This window comes from Lactuca virosa, chromosome 8 (assembly GCF_052849685.1).
Source record: "Lactuca virosa cultivar CGN04683 chromosome 8, Lactuca_virosa_CGN04683_v6, whole genome shotgun sequence".
In the NCBI taxonomy this organism is placed as follows: domain Eukaryota; kingdom Viridiplantae; phylum Streptophyta; class Magnoliopsida; order Asterales; family Asteraceae; genus Lactuca; species Lactuca virosa.
This window is the reverse complement of record NC_136433.1, coordinates 28105629-28110689: the sequence shown is the minus strand read 5'-3', so window position 1 is coordinate 28110689 and position 5061 is coordinate 28105629. Positions and strand designations below refer to the sequence as shown.

General features: G+C 32.3%; 1 long non-coding RNA gene across 1 annotated transcript; it reads left to right on the top strand.

Annotated features, from left to right (window-relative positions):
• The first annotated feature begins 1494 nt into the window (after window positions 1-1494).
• On the top strand, window positions 1495-4442 carry LOC145133995 (uncharacterized). The gene is made up of 3 exons (XR_013718859.1): window positions 1495-2399; window positions 3257-3392; window positions 4172-4442. It is a non-coding gene; the product is annotated as an uncharacterized LOC145133995 (long non-coding RNA).
• Window positions 4443-5061: the final 619 nt, after the last annotated feature.

Below are 5061 nucleotides of genomic sequence, written 5' to 3'. Positions count from 1 at the left end.
AAATAAAATGATGAGAGGCCTCGATGTTATTGTGATCCAGTCATCTAGCGGAGTATGGATGACGGCCACAAACTTTTCTAGATAGTCTTGTGGAACGCTGGCAGGCTCGCAACCCGTAGGTGTTAATGAGCTTGGGTGTTCATTTGCTGTACTCCATCCCCACATGGTTGCCTTATTTGACATAAATTGTTGGGAAACCCCCAAAGCAGTGTTGTCGCCCCGATGAAAATCCTAAGACTAGGTCCCTTGTGATAGTTGTTTTTAGGGACGTAAAGTGAGGATAACGGGAATGGGTAATCGGGTTATTGTTGTTTGATGAAATTAATAAATTTATTTATTGTGGGTTGAAAACCCTATATACTCACAAGGCTCCGAAGCCTGACCCACTCAGTTTTCTTTGTATTACAGGTAGTGGCACGAGAGCATAAGTTGAACGACTTATCAATATATTTTGATTATAGGCCTGTAGTGTATATAACTGTTGTAAGGCTTATAATGTGCCGTTTATGCTTTTGGTCTGTATCGGAACATTACATCCCGAGTTTTGTTATATAATGAAAATACATTTCTTTAAGAAATGCCTTGGTAAATCTTATTTTATCATATTTCGTTTTGGGAACAAATTCCGCAACTCTTTTAATCAAAGGATTACTCTGAAACTATTTTAAAAGCATAAATTAAACCGGTCTTTTCTGGCCGTGAATTTGGGGATGTCACACATAATCTTACACTGCTTCATCTAACTAAATCCTAAAAAAACGAATAAAATTATCACGTTATCCATCACAACGAAAGTGCACAAAGTAAACATACCTTGGAGAGTTCGAGAAGAGCGTTTTCACAAAGATCAGGACTACTGAGATCGAGTACCAATTGCTCGGCTGACTGCATTTTTCGATGGATATTCTGATTTCCTCGACAGCGTTTAGGAACACAAACAGATATGTGGTAATTTCGCGTATGAAAAAAACTCAAAAAAGGGTCTCCGTTTGGAAACACAACCAGAATATCGATCAAAAAAACTCAACCGCGACTCCAAAACCAATTACAAAAAAGAAATTACACCCATATCGATTGTAGCTTAGTTCAAATCCAAAATCAAAGGCTAATTACCTGGATGTAGCGTTCGACACCGTTTCTTGCAATGAACCATTGATGGAGAGGGAAGAGGATTAGGGTTCAATAGAATCTACCTTCTAAGAATCGGTGAATAAGTTTGGATATGACTGATTTCTTGCTGTGGAATTCCTGATTTATTGTTATCGAATTCGGAACTGATTGCGGATAAATTGCTATATCAATACAAACTACAAACGATGAAGCAGAAACGATGGAGCAGAAGGGTATTTGAGGAAATTCACTTTTGTATTTTGAGCGGGATAAATCGATTGGGAGGGACTAATTGAATGCCACGTAGCAAAATTGCTCTTATTTATTAGATTAGGGGATTAGGGCACAACCACCTACAACCAGAAAAGCTTTCTTTCTCTCCCCATGTCTTTTCTTTAGAATACAACCTGCAATACTTTAAAAGGAAACATATTTCATTGTTTTTAAATCTTGATGTGTATTGATAGTAATTTGTTTTTTTGTTATTGCAGATGACAATGAAATCTACCTCCGGCAAAGGAGCAACAACAAGTAAAAGGATCCGATGACTTTGGAGAAGCTACCAAACAGGTTCAACTATGTCTCTTCTCTGTCTATTGTTTCTCGATCTACAACCATCATTACCACACCAAACACCACCATCAGCCAAGTACAACAACCACCGCCATCGGTGAACACAACCACCGAACACTCCTCTCCAACTATTGACGAACCTCGAACCACCTCCACCCTTGTGAACCCCCACCATCAACTTTCCAATTTCATGTTTGATGTGGGTTTTTGACCATGAAAAATCACATTGTCAACCCATATAAATCGGTTTACTGGTACACCATCTCTACTATCTTTCCATTCTTCCTATGTTCTCTTTTGATTTATAAGCCCTAATTGAAACTCTAGCAGTAAAAGAGTTGTTGCGTTTCTATTTCTATTTTGGATTTTTTTGTTTGAAAGATTTCTTTTTTTAGGGTTTTGACTAGCCATAATAACTAGAAAGAGGTTATTTTCAGAAATTATGTTTTTAAAGCTAATTGTCTGCTTCAATCTTTTCCATCATACAGTTTGTTTGTTTCACTTTCATGTTTAAAGGTTTGAGGACCTTATATTTGTTGTTTTTTTTCTTAGGATACATAAAAAATATGTTTTACGGTTTTATTATCTATTGAAAGAACATGAAACCCATGTGTTCGATGAAATGTCTCAAAAAAACTTGGTTGACAGATCTCTTTACCTGGTCAGGAAACACTGCATCCGACTTACCCATGACGGGATCTTCCTCTCGAGTGCAGGTAAATACAAATAAAAGTTAAATAACAATGTTTTTTTTTTAATTTCAATGTATATTCATTGTTTGTGACATTTAGAGTTTTTGATAAACTAAATGGTAGCCTTCAAATGTTTAAATAAGATTGTATCGTAGAAGTGAAAGTTAGGTAAATAAGAAGCCATGGTGAGAAGTTTTTTGTCCAAGGCTTCAATTTCATAGTTTTTTTTAATATATCTTCATTTTCTCATGTAAAAATGGAGTTGTTAGATTAGTTTCCTGGTTAGTTTTTATGGCCACTGTTAAGGCATTGGATCTTGCTTTTAGGACATCTGTCAAGATGTAGAATTAACAACGTTCATACTCAAAGTATAACCAACACCAAAAATTAAATATTACAACTTACCGTAGTTGTTCTTGGTATATTGAAATTGGACCGATCATGAACTGTATGTTTATTTATTTTTTATTTTTTGGAAAATTGATCAATTGAGCATTAAGGTTTAATCATATTTCTCACTTTACTTTTCTAGAGTAGGAAAGCGTGAGTGGTACTTCAAAAATTGGTTGGTATACACATCTAGAATACAAATACTCACTACATATTGTATTTATGTTTATGTATTTATGTTACTTGAGTGGTTATATTGGTGGTCTAATTGTAATGTTTTTGTTTGAAACCATTAATAGACAAAATATGTTTGAAATCATTTATAGAGAAGCTTTTTGCATATTATTTTCTGGTTAAACTAATAATAAAACAAAATCTATACCATCTCTTAATTGTTAATTTATTCCTTTTATGTATTTGTTTTTCTTATTGTATATTAATATTGGTGTAGAGGTATAAATGATGTAATTCTTAGTGGTTTTGTTGGGAAGTGCAAAACTGGAACAGGGAAAGGGAAGTGCAAAACTGGAGCAGGGAAAGGAAATGACAAGCTAAGCAACATGGTTTTTTTTTTTTAAATAAGGTCATATTTCTATCCTTTACTAATCTGATCATCAAGAAATACCGGTAATTCTGGATCTATATCTCAAGTGACCATTTGTGCATTTTTATGTAATGATCTCCTCTTCGACCAATTTATTAAAGATTTTGTAGACATTATTAGAAAATTTTGTACTTCCCATCTTGCCTATATAAGTATATATTTTCCTATTTATACTTAATCTGTTTCGTGGTTCAAATCGGTCATACGACATCTTTTTTTTAACCAAATGTTTGCACCAGGTGTTTTTTTGCTTGCCAATGATTTTGATTTCGACTACATTTTCAAGTTTGAAACTTCAAAGTGATATTCTTTCCAAAAAATTTATTGATTTGTTTTACTAAAATCATAGGTTTTTAAAATCCAATTAAATCGTTAAAGACTTTTAAGCATTTAGTTCAATACTTCAGAATAATTTTATTCAGTCATTATTTTTTATTATATTACTTAAAGTGGTTCGCATAGGAAAATCATATTTTTTATTATATTACTTAAAGTGGTTCGCATAGGAAAATCATTAGTGTAATTGGTTTTTAAACAGCAACATAAGTATAAGTATAAGGTGCAATTGGTTTTCTAAGAGTGACTTAAGTTTTTGACAAAATGCATATTCTTCACAATTACGATGGTAACATAAGTTTATTTTTTACGACAACATGGTTTCCGGTTAACCGTACAAAGTATTTGATTTTTGCATGTTCCGTTTTTGGTTCAATTGATCATAACTTCTTTTTTTATTATATACAATTTCTAATTTTTTTTCAACAGCTTACAACTTCTAACTGGTAATCAACTTTTATCATAGGTTTTTGGTTTTTCTTAATAGGCCAAAATATGCACAAGAAACTCTCTTTTTTGGTCATGGGCTATTAGTGGCAAAATTTATATCTACTTATGCACTTTGGTGTCTTGCGGAGCTGGAATATTGATTTGTTTTGTATCCTAGGGATAATTGTCACTCATTTGGACGAATTTGCCCTTAAGATCTTTGTTATCCCCCATTCTTTATTTTGTGTTGCTTGTAGAATGTGACAACATTGTTGTGCTCTATTGTAAGTTGTCTTACAATATGAATGGTATCCTTTAGCGAATTGTGTTGCAATTGGACTATTTTACCCTTAAATTCCTTTTATCCATTCCTTTTTGTTTTTGTTTTGGGCTAAGAGGAATGTTCATTGTAATTGGTTGTATCTTTTCATTACATGTTGCAGCTTCAGGTTCATTATTATTGGTCGTCGATTATTTGGATGTGCTTTTTAATAAACTATGGTGATGGGTTTGTGGGATTCCTAACTTTTTTTAACAAACTATTACATAAAATAAATGAATGATTTATTTTTTTTGTTTTGATTTTACGTAAGATTTGTTCAATCTAAAAACAAAAATTAGGTACAACATAATTAAATATTATCTTTTGTTTTATTTATTCTCTGAGATAAATTTAGGTAAATTTAAGTTTTGTTTATTTTAAATTAAACAAAATGTCATGTGAATGACATGAAATATATTAGGCATTTAATAAAACCTAATATTCACGTATAGGATTACTACATAAATTGGCTATTTTTGATGATCACATAAATGACATAAATGACATGTAAGAAGTTGTTGTAAGTTGAAATTTCCTAAAAAAACCTTCGAATTTTTTTCCCAAAAATACTCACAATTTACAACTTTTTTTTTGAGAAAAAATGA